The sequence below is a fragment of the Lissotriton helveticus genome, chromosome 1_2, assembly GCF_964261635.1.
Source record: "Lissotriton helveticus chromosome 1_2, aLisHel1.1, whole genome shotgun sequence".
NCBI lineage: Eukaryota > Metazoa > Chordata > Amphibia > Caudata > Salamandridae > Lissotriton > Lissotriton helveticus.
In genome coordinates, this window is record NC_136058.1 from 325,043,856 (window position 1) to 325,060,841 (window position 16,986).

At 37.8% G+C, this 16,986-nt stretch overlaps 7 non-coding genes across 7 annotated transcripts; all 7 read left to right on the top strand.

The window, feature by feature from the left end:
- The first annotated feature begins 1,493 nt into the window (after positions 1-1,493).
- TRNAC-GCA (transfer RNA cysteine (anticodon GCA)) lies at positions 1,494-1,565 on the top strand. Its single transcript has one exon. It is a non-coding gene; the product is annotated as a tRNA-Cys (tRNA).
- A 2,083-nt stretch (positions 1,566-3,648) lies between these two features.
- TRNAC-GCA (transfer RNA cysteine (anticodon GCA)) lies at positions 3,649-3,720 on the top strand. The gene has a single exon. It is a non-coding gene; the product is annotated as a tRNA-Cys (tRNA).
- Positions 3,721-4,731: 1,011 nt separating this feature from the next.
- TRNAC-GCA (transfer RNA cysteine (anticodon GCA)) lies at positions 4,732-4,803 on the top strand. Its single transcript has one exon. It is a non-coding gene; the product is annotated as a tRNA-Cys (tRNA).
- A 2,095-nt stretch (positions 4,804-6,898) lies between these two features.
- Positions 6,899-6,970, top strand: TRNAC-GCA (transfer RNA cysteine (anticodon GCA)). Its single transcript has one exon. It is a non-coding gene; the product is annotated as a tRNA-Cys (tRNA).
- Positions 6,971-7,980: 1,010 nt separating this feature from the next.
- On the top strand, positions 7,981-8,052 carry TRNAC-GCA (transfer RNA cysteine (anticodon GCA)). The gene has a single exon. It is a non-coding gene; the product is annotated as a tRNA-Cys (tRNA).
- A 4,243-nt stretch (positions 8,053-12,295) lies between these two features.
- On the top strand, positions 12,296-12,367 carry TRNAC-GCA (transfer RNA cysteine (anticodon GCA)). Its single transcript has one exon. It is a non-coding gene; the product is annotated as a tRNA-Cys (tRNA).
- Positions 12,368-14,450: 2,083 nt separating this feature from the next.
- On the top strand, positions 14,451-14,522 carry TRNAC-GCA (transfer RNA cysteine (anticodon GCA)). Its single transcript has one exon. It is a non-coding gene; the product is annotated as a tRNA-Cys (tRNA).
- The last annotated feature ends 2,464 nt before the right edge of the window (positions 14,523-16,986 follow it).

Consider the following 16,986-nt stretch of genomic DNA (forward strand, 5'->3'; position numbering starts at 1 on the left):
GGTGTTTGGGTGTACCTTCCAAATACCGAATTGTAGTGGTACGTAGAAATGTTTTTCCACCATAATTTGGCCAAAACAATCATACTTCATCACCATCTCCGTGATTGTGGTAACCAATCCTCAAATGATAAGGTGTCCCGTAAAAACCTCTTCCCCTTTAAGAATGTTTCAAAACAATCATTGTATGTATAGGCATTGGTCCTATGTACCACTGCCTATTCAAATAAAATAACAATGAAACAAATAAATCTGTTTTTTAACTGATCCAGTTTTCCTTTAATAAATAATATTAAGGACTACTTCTCCTGTTCCACAGTTTCAAGGTTGTACTTTTTGGCATAACTTAGTATGATCCTCACACTCTTTCATGATGTCCTGATATTTAGTCATTCTGATTTTACTGATAAGCTGGGGATATAGCTCAGTGGTAGAGCATTTGACTGCAGATCAAGCGGTCCCTGGTTCAAATCTGGGTGTCCCCTCACCCTATTTTGATTCTGTTGTTTGTAATTGGGAGTTTTCATCAATTCCATTTGGATCATCTTTGACAGAGTCAGTGTTCCCTTGGATATTGCACTTTAATAGCATTTCAGTGTTTCCTGCTCAAGGCCTGTGAGTAAATGCAGTTTTTAACACTCGGCTTGGTATTCCCTTTGGGAAATTTCTGAAACATCATTGATCAATTTTGGAATTCGGCTCTTCCTTTCACAGCACTAAACAAAGGGAATGGACTATGAAACCAATTGACAACTTTGTTATACTGTTTGGTGCTTTCTTGTATTGCACTGAAGAAATGGCGTATAAAACTTGGCGGCGAAGCAGTCAATCTATTTCTTATTTCACCTCTGTCTTCAGTCTTACATCTATTTCACCTCTTCTCTGTGCATGCAAAGTATGTGTTTGTTTGAAGCACTTCATTTTTGTGCAAAGTCGGAACTATTTAATTCCTCCTTAAAAGCTCTGCCTACGTGCAAGATGTACGAACTACCATTGCAGTTGCAAGAAGGCTGGTCTGAAGAATCAGGCCATTTGCAAATGCAAAATGGCTTTTTCTGATGTATTAAATGGAAGGTATTCGAAAGGGGTGTTTGGGTGTACCTTCCAAATACTGAATTGTAGTGGTACGTAGAAATGTTTTTCCACCATAATTTGGCCAAAACAATCATACTTCATCACCATCTCCGTGATTGTGGTAACAAATCCTCAAATGATAAGGTGTCCCGTAAAAACCTCTACCCCTTTAAGAATGTTTCAAAACAATCATTGTATGTAGAGGCATTGGTCCTATGTACCACTGCCTATTCAAATAAAATAACAATGAAACAAATAAATCTGTTATTTAAATGATCCAGTTTTCCTTTAATAAATAATGTTAAGGACTACTTCTCCTGTTCCACAGTTTCAAGGTTGTACTTTCTGGCACAACTTAGTATGATCCTCACACTCTTTCAATATGTACTGATATTTTGTCATTCTGATTTTACTGCAAAGCTGGGGATATAGCTCAGTGGTAGAGCATTTGACTGCAGATCAAGAGGTCCCTGGTTCAAATCCGGTTGTCCCCTTACCCTATTTTGATTCTGTTGTTTGTAATTTGAACTTTTCATCAATTCCATTTGGATTATCTTTGACAGAGTCAGTGTTCCCTTGGATATTGCACTTTAATAGCATTTCAGTGTTTCCTGCTCAAAACCTGTGAGTAAATGCAGTTTTTAACACTCGGCTTGGTATTCCCTTTGGGAAATTTCTGAAACATCATTGATCAATTTTGGAATTCGGCTCTTCCTTTCACAGCACTAAACAAAGGGAATGGACTATGAAACCAATTGACAACGTTGTTATACTGTTTGGTGCTTTCTTGTATTGCACTGAAGAAATGGCGTATAAAACTTGGCAGCGGAGCAGTCAATCTATTTCTCATTTCACCTGTGTCTTCAGTCTTACATATATTCCACCTCTTCTCTGTGCATGCAAAGTATGTGTTTGTTTGAAGCACTTCATTTTTGTGCAACGTAGGAACTATTTAATTTCTCCTTAAAAGCTCTGCCTACGTGCAAGATGTACGAACTATCATTGCAGTTGCAAGAAGGCTGGTCTGAAGAATCAGGCCATTTGCAAACGCAAAATGGCTTTTTCTGATGTATTAAATGGAAGGTATTCGAAAGGGGTGTTTGGGTGTACCTTCCAAATACTGAATTGTAGTGGTACGTAGAAATGTTTTTCCACCATAATTTGGCCAAAACAATCATACTTCATCACCATCTCCGTGATTGTGGTAACCAATCCTCAAATGATAAGGTGTCCCGTAAAAACCTCTTCCCCTTTAAGAATGTTTCAAAACAATCATTGTATGTAGAGGCATTGGTCCTATGTACCACTGCCTATTCAAATAAAATAACAATGAAACAAATAAATCTGTTTTTAAATGATCCAGTTTTCCTTTAATAAATAATATTAAGGACTACTTCTCCTGTTCCACAGTTTCAAGGTTGTACTTTCTGGCACAACTTAGTATGATCCTCACACTCTTTCATGATGTACTGATATTTTGTCATTCTGATTTTACTGAAAAGCTGGGGATATAGCTCAGTGGTAGAGCATTTGACTGCAGATCGAGAGGTCCCTGGTTCTAATCCGGGTGTCCCCTCACCCTATTTTGATTCTGTTGTTTGTAATTGGGACGTTTCATCAATTCCATTTGGATCATCTTTGACAGAGTCAGTGTTCCCTTGGATATTAATAGCATTTCAGTGTTTCCTGCTCAAAGCCTGTGAGTAAAGGCAGTTTTTAACACTCGGCTTGGTATTCCCTTTGGGAAATTTCTGAAACATTGATCAATTTTGGAATTCGGCTCTTCCTTTCACAGCACTAAACAAAGGGAATGGACTATGAAACCAATTGACAACTTTGTTATACTGTTTGGTGCTTTCTTGTATTGCACTGAAGAAATGACGTATAAAACTTGGCAGCGAAGCAGTCAATCTATTTCTCATTTCACCTTTGTCTTCAGTCTTACATATATTCCACCTCTTCTCTGTGCATGCAAAGTATGTGTTTGTTTGAAGCACTTCACTTTTTGTGCAACCTAGGAACTATTTAATTTCTCCTTAAAAGCTCTGCCTACGTGCAAGATGTACGAACTATCTTTGCAGTTGCAAGAAGGCTGGTCTGAAGAATCAGGCTATTTGCAAACGCAAAGTGGCTTTTTCTGATGTATTAAATGGAAGGTATTCGAAAGGGGTGTTTGTGTGTACCTTCCAAATACCGAATTGTAGTGGTACGTGCAAATGTTTTTCCACCATAATTTGGCCCAAATCAATCATACTTCATCACCATCTCAGTGATTGTGGTAACCAATCCTCAAATGATAAGTTGTCCCATAAAAACCTCTTCCCCTTTTAGAATGTTTCAAAACAATCATTGTATGTAGAGGCATTCGTCCAATGTACGACTGCCTATTCAAATAAAATAACAATGAAACAAATATCTGTTTTTTAAATGATCCAGTTTTCCTTTATTAAATAATATTAAGGACTACTTCTCCTGTTCCACAGTTTCAAGGTTGTACTTTCTGGCACAACTTAGTATGATCCTCACACTCTTTCATGATGTACTGATATTTTGTCATTCTGATTTTACTGAAAAGCTGGGGATATAGCTCAGTGGTAGAGCATTTGACTGCAGATCAAGAGGTCCCTGGTTCAAATCCGGGTGTCCCCTCACCCTATTTTGATTCTGTTGTTTGTAATTGGGACTTTTCATCAATTCCATTTGGATCATCTTTGACAGAGTCAGTGTTCCCTTGGATATTGCACTTTAATAGCATTTCAGTGTTTCCTGCTCAAAACCTGTGAGTAAATGCAGTTTTTAACACTCAGCATGGTAAACCCTTTGGGAAATTTCTGAAACCTCATTGATCAATTTAGGAATTCGGCTCTTCCTTTCACAGCACTAAACAAAGGGAATGGACTATGAAACCAATTGACAACTTTGTTATACTGTTTGGTGCTTTCTTGTATTGCACTGAAGAAATGGCGTATAAAACTTGGCAGCGAAGCAGTCAATCTATTTCTCATTTCACCTGTGTCTTCAGTCTTACATATATTCCACCTCTTCTCTGTGCATGCAAAGTATGTGTTTGTTTGAAGCACTTCATTTTTGTGCAACGTAGGAACTATTTAATTTCTCCTTAAAAGCTCTGCCTACGTGCAAGATGTACGAACTATCATTGCAGTTGCAAGAAGGCTGGTCTGAAGAATCAGGCCATTTGCAAACGCAAAATGGCTTTTTCTGATGTATTAAATGGAAGGTATTCGAAAGGGGTGTTTTGGTGTACCTTCCAAATACCGAATTGTAGTGGTACGTAGAAATGTTTTTCCACCATATTTTGGCCAAAACAATCATACTTCATCACCATCTCTGTGATTGTGGTAACCAATCCTCAAATAATAAGGTGTCCCGTAAAAACCTCTTCCCCTTTAAGAATGTTTCAAAACAATCATTGTATGTAGAGGCATTGGTCCTATGTACCACTGCCTATTCAAATAAAATAACAATGAAACAAATAAATCTGTTTTTTAACTGATCCAGTTTTCCTTTAATAAATAATATTAAGGACTACTTCTCCTGTTCCACAGTTTCAAGGTTGTACTTTCTGGCACAACTTAGTATGATCCTCACACTCTTTCATGATGTACTGATATTTAGTCATTCTGATTTTACTGATAAGCTGGGGATATAGCTCAGTGGTAGAGCATTTGACTGCAGATCAAGAGGTCCCTGGTTCAAATCCGGGTGTCCCCTCACCCTATTTTGATTCTGTTGTTTGTAATTGGGACTTTTCATCAATTCCATTTGGATCATCTTTGACAGAGTCAGTGTTCCCTTGGATATTGCACTTTAATAGCATTTCAGTGTTTCCTGCTCAAAGCCTGTGAGTAAATGCAGTTTTTAACACTCGGCTTGGTATTCCCTTTGGGAAATTTCTGAAACATCATTGATAAATTTTGGAATTCGGCTCTTCTTTTCACATCACTAAACAAAGGGAATGGACTATGAAACCAATTGACAACTTTGTTATACTGTTTGGTGCTTTCTTGTATTGCACTGAAGAAATGGCGTATAAAACTTGGCGGCGAAGCAGTCAATCTATTTCTTATTTCACCTCTGTCTTCAGTCTTACATCTATTTCACCTCTTCTCTGTGCATGCAAAGTATGTGTTTGTTTGAAGCACTTCATTTTTGTGCAACGTCGGAACTATTTAATTTCTCCTTAAAAGCTCTGCCTACGTGCAAGATGTACGAACTACCATTGCAGTTGCAAGAAGGCTGGTCTGAAGAATCAGGCCATTTGCAAATGCAAAATGGCTTTTTCTGATGTATTAAATGGAAGGTATTCGAAAGGGGTGTTTGGGTGTACCTTCCAAATACTGAATTGTAGTGGTACGTAGAAATGTTTTTCCACCATTATTTGGCCAAAACAATCATACTTCATCACCATCTCCGTGATTGTGGTAACAAATCCTCAAATGATAAGGTGTCCCGTAAAAACCTCTACCCCTTTAAGAATGTTTCAAAACAATCATTGTATGTAGAGGCATTGGTCCTATGTACCACTGCCTATTCAAATAAAATAACAATGAAACAAATACATCTGTTATTTAAATGATCCAGTTTTCCTTTAATAAATAATGTTAAGGACTACTTCTCCTGTTCCACAGTTTCATGGTTGTACTTTCTGGCACAACTTAGTATGATCCTCACACTCTTTCAATATGTACTGATATTTTGTCATTCTGATTTTACTGAGAAGCTGGGGATATAGTTCAGTGGTAGAGCATTTGACTGCAGATCAAGAGGTCCCTGGTTCAAATCCGGTTGTCCCCTTACCCTCTTTTGATTCTGTTGTTTGTAATTTGGACTTTTCATCAATTCCATTTGGATTATCTTTGACAGAGTCAGTGTTCCCTTGGATATTGCACTTTAATAGCATTTCAGTGTTTCCTGCTCAAAACCTGTGAGTAAATGCAGTTTTTAACACTCGGCTTGGTATTCCCTTTGGGAAATTTCTGAAACATCATTGATCAATTTTGGAATTCGGCTCTTCCTTTCACAGCACTAAACAAAGGGAATGGACTATGAAACCAATTGACAACGTTGTTATACTGTTTGGTGCTTTCTTGTATTGCACTGAAGAAATGGCGTATAAAACTTGGCAGCGGAGCAGTCAATCTATTTCTCATTTCACCTGTGTCTTCAGTCTTACATATATTCCACCTCTTCTCTGTGCATGCAAAGTATGTGTTTGTTTGAAGCACTTCATTTTTGTGCAACGTAGGAACTATTTAATTTCTCCTTAAAAGCTCTGCCTACGTGCAAGATGTACGAACTATCATTGCAGTTGCAAGAAGGCTGGTCTGAAGAATCAGGAAATTTGCAAACGCAAAATGGCTTTTTCTGATGTATTAAATGGAAGGTATTCGAAAGGGGTGTTTGGGTGTACCTTCCAAATACTGAATTGTAGTGGTACGTAGAAATGTTTTTCCACCATAATTTGGCCCAAAACAATCATACTTCATCACCATCTCAGTGATTGTGGTAACCAATCCTCAAATGATAAGGTGTCCCGTAAAAACCTCTTCCCCTTTAAGAATGTTTCAAAACAATCATTGTATGTAGAGGCATTAGTCCTATGTACCACTGCCTATTCAACTAAAATAACAATGAAACAAATAAATCTGTTTTTTAAATGATCCAGTTTTCCTTTAATAAATAATATTAAGGACTATTTCTCCTGTTCCACAGTTTCAAGGTTGTACTTTCCGGAACAACTTAGTATGATCCACTCACTCTTTCATGATGTACTGATATTTTGTCATTCTGATTTTACTGTAAAGCTGGGGATGTAGCTCAGTGGTAGAGCATTTGACTGCAGATCAAGAGGTCCCTGGTTCAAATCCGGGTGTCCCCTCACCCTATTTTGATTCTGTTGTTTGTAATTGGGACTTTTCATCAATTCTCTTTGGATCATCTTTGACTGAGTCAGTGTTCCCTTGGATATTGCACTTTAATAGCATTTCAGTGTTTCCTGCTCAAAGCCTGTGAGTAAATGCAGTTTTTAACACTCGGCTTGGTATTCCCTTTGGGAAATTTCTGAAACATCATTGATCAATTTTGGAATTCGGCTCTTCCTTTCACAGCACTAAACAAAGGGAATGGACTATGAAACCAATTGACAACTTTGTTATACTGTTTGGTGCTTTCTTGTATTACACTGAAGAAATGGCGTATAAAACTTGGCAGCGAAGCAGTCAATCTATTTTTCATTTCACCTGTGTCTTCAGTCTTACATATATTCCACCTCTTCTCTGTGCATGCAAAGTATGTGTTTGTTTGAAGCACTTCATTTTTGTGCAAAGTAGGAACTATTTAATTTCTCCTGAAAAGCTCTGCCTACTTGCAAGATGTACGAACTATCATTGCAGTTGCAAGAAGGCTGATCTGAAGAATCAGGCCATTTGCAAACGCAAAATGGCTTTTTCTGATGTGTAAAATGGAAGGTATTCGAAAGGGGTGTTTGGGTGTACCTTCCAAATACCGAATTGTAGTGGTACGTAGAAATGTTTTTCCACCATAATTTGGCCAAAACAATCATACTTCATCACCATCTCCGTGATTGTGGTAACCAATCCTCAAATGATAAGGTGTCCCGTAAAAACCTCTTCCCCTTTAAGAGTGTTTCAAAACAATCATTGTATGTAGAGGCATTGGTCCTATGTACCACTGCCTATTCAAATAAAATAACAATGAAACAAATAAATCTGTTTTTAAATGATCCAGTTTTCCTTTAATAAATAATATTAAGGACTACTTCTCCTGTTCCACAGTTTCAAGGTTGTACTTTCTGGCACAACTTAGTATGATCCTCACACTCTTTCATGATGTACTGATATTTTGTCATTCTGATTTTACTGAAAAGCTGGGGATATAGCTCAGTGGTAGAGCATTTGACTGCAGATCAAGAGGTCCCTGGTTCAAATCCGGGTGTCCCCTCGCCCTATTTTGATTCTGTTGTTTGTAATTGGTACTTTTCATAAATTCCATTTGGATCATCTTTGACAGAGTCAGTGTTCCCTTGGATATTGCACTTTAATAGCATTTCAGTGTTTCCTGCTCAAAACCTGTGAGTAAATGCAGTTTTAACACTCGGGTTGGTATTCCCTTTGGGAAATTTCTGAAACATCATTGATCAATTTTGGAATTCGGCTCTTCCTTTCACAGCACTAAACAAAGGGAATGGACTATGAAACCAATTGACAACTTTGTTATACTGTTTGGTGCTTTCTTGTATTGCACTGAAGAAATGGCGTATAAAACTTGGCAGCGAAGCAGTCAATCTATTTCTCATTTCACCTGTGTCTTCAGTCTTACATATATTCCACCTCTTCTCTGTTCATGCAAAGTATGTGTTTGTTTGAAGCACTTCATTTTTGTGCAACGTAGGAACTATTTAATTTCTCCTTAAAAGCTCTGCCTACGTGCAAGATGTACGAACTATCATTGCAGTTGCAAGAAGGCTGGTCTGAAGAATCAGGCCATTTGCAAACGCAAAATGGCTTTTTCTGATGTATTAAATGGAAGGTATTCGAAAGGGGTGTTTTGGTGTACCTTCCAAATACCGAATTGTAGTGGTACGTAGAAATGTTTTTCCACCATATTTTGGCCAAAACAATCATACTTCATCACCATCTCTGTGATTGTGGTAACCAATCCTCAATAAGGTGTCCCGTAAAAACCTCTTCCCCTTTAAGAATGTTTCAAAACAATCATTGTATGTAGAGGCATTGGTCTGCCTATTCAAATAAAATAACAATGAAACAAATAAATCTGTTTTTTAACTGATCCAGTTTTCCTTTAATACATAATATTAAGGACTACTTCTCCTGTTCCACAGTTTCAAGGTTGTACTTTCTGGCACAACTTAGTATGATCCTCACACTCTTTCATGATGTACTGATATTTTGTCATTCTTATTTTACTGAAAAGCTGGGGATATAGCTCAGTAGTAGAGCATTTGACTGCAGATCAAGAGGTCCCTGGTTCAAATCCGGTTGTCCCCTCACCCTATTTTGATTCTGTTGTTTGTAATTGGGACTTTTCATCAATTCCATTTGGATCATCTTTGACTGAGTCAGTGTTCCCTTGGATATTGCACTTTAATAGCATTTCAGTGTTTCCTGCTCAAAGCCTGTGAGTAAATGCAGTTTTTAACACTCGGCTTGGTATTCCCTTTGGGAAATTTCTGAAACATCATTGATCAATTTTGGAATTCGGCTCTTCCTTTCACAGCACTAAACAAAGGGAATGGACTATGAAACCAATTGACAACTTTGTTATACTGTTTGGTGCTTTCTTGTATTACACTGAAGAAATGGCGTATAAAACTTGGCAGCGAAGCAGTCAATCTATTTCTCATTTCACCTGTGTCTTCAGTCTTACATATATTCCACCTCTTCTCTGTGCATGCAAAGTATGTGTTTGTTTGAAGCACTTCATTTTTGTGCAACATAGGAACTATTTAATTTCTCCTTAAAAGCTCTGCCTACGTGCAAGATGTACGAACTATCATTGCAGTTGCAAGAAGGCTGGTCTGAAGAATCAGGCCATTTGCAAACGCAAAATGGCTTTTTCTGATGTATTAAATGGAAGGTATTCGAAAGGGGTGTTTTGGTGTACCTTCCAAATACCGAATTGTAGTGGTACGTAGAAATGTTTTTCCACCATAATTTGGCCAAAACAATCATACTTCATCACCATCTCCGTGATTGTGGTAACCAATCCTCAAATGATAAGGTGTCCCGTAAAAACCTCTTCCCCTTTAAGAATGTTTCAAAACAATCATTGTATGTAGAGGCATTGGTCCTATGTACCACTGCCTATTCAAATAAAATAACAATGAAACAAATAAATCTGTTTTTAACTGATCCAGTTTTCCTTTAATAAATAATATTAAGGACTACTTCTCCTGTTCCACAGTTTCAAGGTTGTACTTTCTGGCACAACTTAGTATGATCCTCACACTCTTTCATGATGTACTGATATTTTGTCATTCTGATTTTACTGAAAAGCTGGGGATATAGCTCAGTGGTAGAGCATTTGACTGCAGTTCGAGAGGTCCCTGGTTCTAATCCGGGTGTCCCCTCACCCTATTTTGATTCTGTTGTTTGTAATTGGGACGTTTCATCAATTCCATTTGGATCATCTTTGACAGAGTCAGTGTTCCCTTGGATATTGCACTTTAATAGCATTTCAGTGTTTCCTTCTCAAAACCTGTGAGTAAATGCGGTTTTTAACACTCGGCTTGGTATACCCTTTGGGAAATTTCTGAAACATCATTGATCAATTTTGGAATTCGGCTCTTCCTTTCACAGCACTAAACAAAGGGAATGGACTATGAAACCAATTGACAACTTTGTTATACTGTTTGGTGCTTTCTTGTATTGCACTGAAGAAATGGTGTATAAAACTTGGCAGCGAAGCAGTCAATCTATTTCTCATTTCACCTGTGTCTTCAGTCTCACATATATTCCACCTCTTCTCTGTTCATTCAAAGTATGTGTTTGTTTGAAGCACTTCATTTTTGTGCAACGTAGGAACTATTTAATTTCTCCTTAAAAGCTCTGCCTACGTGCAAGATGTACGAACTATCATTGCAGTTGCAAGAAGGCTGGTCTGAAGAATCAGGCCATTTGCAAACGCAAAATGACTTTTTCTGATGTATTAAATGGAAGGTATTCGAAAGGGGTGTTTGGGTGTACCTTCCAAATACCGAATTGTAGTGGTACGTAGAAATGTTTTTCCACCATAATTTGGCCAAAACAATCATACTTCATCACCATCTCAGTGATTGTGGTAACCAATCCTCAAATGATAAGGTGTCCCGTAAAAACCTCTTCCCCTTTAAGAATGTTTCAAAACAATCATTGTATGTATAGGCATTGGTCCTATGTACCACTGCCTATTCAAATAAAATAACAATGAAACAAATAAATCTGTTTTTTAACTGATCCAGTTTTCCTTTAATAAATAATATTAAGGACTACTTCTCCTGTTCCACAGTTTCAAGGTTGTACTTTTTGGCATAACTTAGTATGATCCTCACACTCTTTCATGATGTCCTGATATTTAGTCATTCTGATTTTACTGATAAGCTGGGGATATAGCTCAGTGGTAGAGCATTTGACTGCAGATCAAGAGGTCCCTGGTTCAAATCTGTGTGTCCCCTCACCCTATTTTGATTCTGTTGTTTGTAATTGGGAGTTTTCATCAATTCCATTTGGATCATCTTTGACAGAGTCAGTGTTCCCTTGGATATTGCACTTTAATAGCATTTCAGTGTTTCCTGCTCAAGGCCTGTGAGTAAATGCAGTTTTTAACACTCGGCTTGGTATTCCCTTTGGGAAATTTCTGAAACATCATTGATCAATTTTGGAATTCGGCTCTTCCTTTCACAGCACTAAACAAAGGGAATGGACTATGAAACCAATTGACAACTTTGTTATACTGTTTGGTGCTTTCTTGTATTGCACTGAAGAAATGGTGTATAAAACTTGGCAGCGAAGCAGTCAATCTATTTCTTATTTCACCTCTGTCTTCAGTCTTACATCTATTTCACCTCTTCTCTGTGCATGCAAAGTATGTGTTTGTTTGAAGCACTTCATTTTTGTGCAAAGTCGGAACTATTTAATTCCTCCTTAAAAGCTCTGCCTACGTGCAAGATGTACGAACTACCATTGCAGTTGCAAGAAGGCTGGTCTGAAGAATCAGGCCATTTGCAAATGCAAAATGGCTTTTTCTGATGTATTAAATGGAAGGTATTCGAAAGGGGTGTTTGGGTGTACCTTCCAAATACTGAATTGTAGTGGTACGTAGAAATGTTTTTCCACCATAATTTGGCCAAAACAATCATACTTCATCACCATCTCCGTGATTGTGGTAACAAATCCTCAAATGATAAGGTGTCCCGTAAAAACCTCTACCCCTTTAAGAATGTTTCAAAACAATCATTGTATGTAGAGGCATTGGTCCTATGTACCACTGCCTATTCAAATAAAATAACAATGAAACAAATAAATCTGTTATTTAAATGATCCAGTTTTCCTTTAATAAATAATGTTAAGGACTACTTCTCCTGTTCCACAGTTTCAAGGTTGTACTTTCTGGCACAACTTAGTATGATCCTCACACTCTTTCAATATGTACTGATATTTTGTCATTCTGATTTTACTGCAAAGCTGGGGATATAGCTCAGTGGTAGAGCATTTGACTGCAGATCAAGAGGTCCCTGGTTCAAATCCGGTTGTCCCCTTACCCTATTTTGATTCTGTTGTTTGTAATTTGGACTTTTCATCAATTCCATTTGGATTATCTTTGACAGAGTCAGTGTTCCCTTGGATATTGCACTTTAATAGCATTTCAGTGTTTCCTGCTCAAAACCTGTGAGTAAATGCAGTTTTTAACACTCGGCTTGGTATTCCCTTTGGGAAATTTCTGAAACATCATTGATCAATTTTGGAATTCGGCTCTTCCTTTCACAGCACTAAACAAAGGGAATGGACTATGAAACCAATTGACAACGTTGTTATACTGTTTGGTGCTTTCTTGTATTGCACTGAAGAAATGGCGTATAAAACTTGGCAGCGGAGCAGTCAATCTATTTCTCATTTCACCTGTGTCTTCAGTCTTACATATATTCCACCTCTTCTCTGTGCATGCAAAGTATGTGTTTGTTTGAAGCACTTCATTTTTGTGCAACGTAGGAACTATTTAATTTCTCCTTAAAAGCTCTGCCTACGTGCAAGATGTACGAACTATCATTGCAGTTGCAAGAAGGCTGGTCTGAAGAATCAGGCCATTTGCAAACGCAAAATGGCTTTTTCTGATGTATTAAATGGAAGGTATTCGAAAGGGGTGTTTGGGTGTACCTTCCAAATACTGAATTGTAGTGGTACGTAGAAATGTTTTTCCACCATAATTTGGCCAAAACAATCATACTTCATCACCATCTCCGTGATTGTGGTAACCAATCCTCAAATGATAAGGTGTCCCGTAAAAACCTCTTCCCCTTTAAGAATGTTTCAAAACAATCATTGTATGTAGAGGCATTGGTCCTATGTACCACTGCCTATTCAAATAAAATAACAATGAAACAAATTAAACTGTTTTTAAATGATCCAGTTTTCCTTTAATAAATAATATTAAGGACTACTTCTCCTGTTCCACAGTTTCAAGGTTGTACTTTCTGGCACAACTTAGTATGATCCTCACACTCTTTCATGATGTACTGATATTTTGTCATTCTGATTTTACTGAAAAGCTGGGGATATAGCTCAGTGGTAGAGCATTTGACTGCAGATCGAGAGGTCCCTGGTTCTAATCCGGGTGTCCCCTCACCCTATTTTGATTCTGTTGTTTGTAATTGGGACGTTTCATCAATTCCATTTGGATCATCTTTGACAGAGTCAGTGTTCCCTTGGATATTAATAGCATTTCAGTGTTTCCTGCTCAAAGCCTGTGAGTAAAGGCAGTTTTTAACACTCGGCTTGGTATTCCCTTTGGGAAATTTCTGAAACATTGATCAATTTTGGAATTCGGCTCTTCCTTTCACAGCACTAAACAAAGGGAATGGACTATGAAACCAATTGACAACTTTGTTATACTGTTTGGTGCTTTCTTGTATTGCACTGAAGAAATGACGTATAAAACTTGGCAGCGAAGCAGTCAATCTATTTCTCATTTCACCTTTGTCTTCAGTCTTACATATATTCCACCTCTTCTCTGTGCATGCAAAGTATGTGTTTGTTTGAAGCACTTCACTTTTTGTGCAACCTAGGAACTATTTAATTTCTCCTTAAAAGCTCTGCCTACGTGCAAGATGTACGAACTATCTTTGCAGTTGCAAGAAGGCTGGTCTGAAGAATCAGGCTATTTGCAAACGCAAAGTGGCTTTTTCTGATGTATTAAATGGAAGGTATTCGAAAGGGGTGTTTGTGTGTACCTTCCAAATACCGAATTGTAGTGGTACGTGCAAATGTTTTTCCACCATAATTTGGCCCAAATCAATCATACTTCATCACCATCTCAGTGATTGTGGTAACCAATCCTCAAATGATAAGTTGTCCCATAAAAACCTCTTCCCCTTTTAGAATGTTTCAAAACAATCATTGTATGTAGAGGCATTCGTCCAATGTACGACTGCCTATTCAAATAAAATAACAATGAAACAAATATCTGTTTTTTAAATGATCCAGTTTTCCTTTATTAAATAATATTAAGGACTACTTCTCCTGTTCCACAGTTTCAAGGTTGTACTTTCTGGCACAACTTAGTATGATCCTCACACTCTTTCATGATGTACTGATATTTTGTCATTCTGATTTTACTGAAAAGCTGGGGATATAGCTCAGTGGTAGAGCGTTTGACTGCAGATCAAGAGGTCCCTGGTTCAAATCCGGGTGTCCCCTCACCCTATTTTGATTCTGTTGTTTGTAATTGGGACTTTTCATCAATTCCATTTGGATCATCTTTGACAGAGTCAGTGTTCCCTTGGATATTGCACTTTAATAGCATTTCAGTGTTTCCTGCTCAAAACCTGTGAGTAAATGCAGTTTTTAACACTCGGCATGGTATACCCTTTGGGAAATTTCTGAAACCTCATTGATCAATTTAGGAATTCGGCTCTTCCTTTCACAGCACTAAACAAAGGGAATGGACTATGAAACCAATTGACAACTTTGTTATACTGTTTGGTGCTTTCTTGTATTGCACTGAAGAAATGGCGTATAAAACTTGGCAGCAAAGCAGTCAATCTATTTCTCATTTCACCTGTGTCTTCAGTCTTACATATATTCCACCTCTTCTCTGTGCATGCAAAGTATGTGTTTGTTTGAAGCACTTCATTTTTGTGCAACGTAGGAACTATTTAATTTCTCCTTAAAAGCTCTGCCTACGTGCAAGATGTATGAACTATCATTGCAGTTGCAAGAAGGCTGGTCTGAAGAATCAGGCCATTTGCAAACGCAAAATGACTTTTTCTGATGTATTAAATGGAGGGTATTCGAAAGGGGTGTTTGGGTGTACCTTCCAAATACCGAATTGTAGTGGTACGTAGAAATGTTTTTCCACCATAATTTGGCCAAAACAATCATACTTCATCACCATCTCCGTGATTGTGGTAACCAATCCTCAAATGATAAGGTGTCCCGTAAAAACCTCTTCCCCTTTAAGAATGTTTCAAAACAATCATTGTATGTATAGGCATTGGTCCTATGTACCACTGCCTATTCAAATAAAATAACAATGAAACAAATAAATCTGTTTTTTAACTGATCCAGTTTTCCTTTAATAAATAATATTAAGGACTACTTCTCCTGTTCCACAGTTTCAAGGTTGTACTTTTTGGCATAACTTAGTATGATCCTCACACTCTTTCATGATGTACTGATATTTAGTCATTCTGATTTTACTGATAAGCTGGGGATATAGCTCAGTGGTAGAGCATTTGACTGCAGATCAAGAGGTCCCTGGTTCAAATATGGGTGTCCCCTCACCCTATTTTGATTCTGTTGTTTGTAATTGGGACTTTTCTTCAATTCCATTTGGATCATCTTTGATAGAGTCAGTGTTCCCTTGGATATTGCACTTTAATAGCATTTCAGTGTTTCCTGCTCAAAGCCTGTGAGTAAATGCAGTTTTTAACACTCGGCTTGGTATTCCCTTTGGGAAATTTCTGAAACATCATTGATCAATTTTGGAATTCGGCTCTTCCTTTCACAGCACTAAACAAAGAGAATGGACTATGAAACCAATTGACAACTTTGTTATACTGTTTGGTGCTTTCTTGTATTACACTGAAGAAATGGCGTATAAAACTTGGCAGCGAAGCAGTCAATCTATTTCTCATTTCACCTGTGTCTTCAGTCTTCCATATATTCCACCTCTTCTCTGTGCATGCAAAGTATGTGTTTGTTTGAAGCACTTCATTTTTGTGCAACATAGGAACTATTTAATTTCTCCTTTAAAGCTCTGCCTACGTGCAAGATGCACGAACTATCATTGCAGTTGCAAGAAGGCTGGTCTGAAGAATCAGGCCATTTGCAAACGCAAAATGGCTTTTTTCTGATGTATTAAATGCAAGGTATTCGAAAGGGGTGTTTGGGTGTACCTTCCAAATACCGAATTGTAGTGGTACGTAGAAATGTTTTTCCACCATAATTTGACCCAAAACAATCATACTTCATCACCATGTCAGTGATTGTGGTAACCAATCCTCAAATGATAAGGTGTCCCGTAAAAACCTCTTCCCCTTTAAGAATGTTTCAAAACAATCATTTTATGTAGAGGCATTGGTCCTATGTACCACTGCCTATTCAAATAAAATAACAATGAAACAAATACATCTGTTTTTTAACTGATCCAGTTTTCCTTTAATAAATAATATTAAGGACTATTTCTCCTGTTCCACAGTTTCAAGGTTGTACTTTCCGGAACAACTTAGTATGATCCTTACACTCTTTCATGTTCTCATTGGGTTTTCGACAGCTGATAGAAACCCCTACACATATAAAAGGACATATCCTTGATCTCATTTGGACGCTAGATCCCAAAGTAGCACTCCTGAGGGTTTCACCCTGCATTTGGTCAGACCACCACCTAATCTACTGTGAGGTACCCATCAATGCAAAGCCGATACAACTGCCACCCAAAATGAAGAAGGTCCGTCAATGGAAGAAAGTTGACTTACAAACTTTGTCCTCTACCCTTTCGGCACTGGCTTACCCAATTGCCCCTAATACTGACCTCGACCAGGAGTATGGGGACATTACTAGCAATCTGATCAGAGCAATTGATCGGATTGTACCAGAAAAGCAGCAAAGGGTAAAAGAAGCTGGAAGGGGAGCTCCATGGTTTACATCTGACCTAAGGGAG